Raw genomic sequence first — 716 nt, 5'->3', positions numbered from 1 at the left:
TATATATATATATATATATATGTATGTATATATATATATGCACATATCTTCAGACGTACGGAGTGATCCTTCGATTTAACAGTTTTTATATATAACTTTTTATAAAAACACTCATCATTTGTGTGTGTGTTTGTGCGCGTGTGTTTGTGTGTGAATGTGTATCTGTGTGTGTACGCGTACGTTCATGTGTGCGCGTGTTGTGACTATATTTAGGGAAGATCATTCTGCGACGGAATCAAAGACATTGACTAATTGTATTTCACTTCAATTTGATTAATAATTAGCTAATTAGCTAATTCATTATAAAACTAGACGGAAATTGCAGGCAGGCCGTTCCTGCTTGACATCTTCCCGCCGCTGCCCAGTAGACAACAAGAATATCTCTTTCAATGCAAGGTTTCACATCAAACACCTAAATAAAGAAAATTGAAACCAAAACCACACACACAGACACCCAACTCACGCACACGGACACGCACGCGCGCACTCACACACACACATACACACACGCACACACACGCACACGTTCACATAGACTTTTGTACGATGGGCTTCTTATCAAATCCACTCACGAGGCTTTGGTCAGCCCGATGCTATAATATTATTCCATTGTTCACAACCAACACTGGTTGTGAAGCGGTGGTGGGTGACAGATGCAGACACAAAGTCATACACACACACACGTGCACATATATACACATACACACACGTACACA

Source organism: Octopus bimaculoides, chromosome 18 (genome assembly GCF_001194135.2).
Source record: "Octopus bimaculoides isolate UCB-OBI-ISO-001 chromosome 18, ASM119413v2, whole genome shotgun sequence".
Lineage (NCBI taxonomy): Eukaryota > Metazoa > Mollusca > Cephalopoda > Octopoda > Octopodidae > Octopus > Octopus bimaculoides.
Note: the sequence above shows the minus strand (reverse complement) of the source record.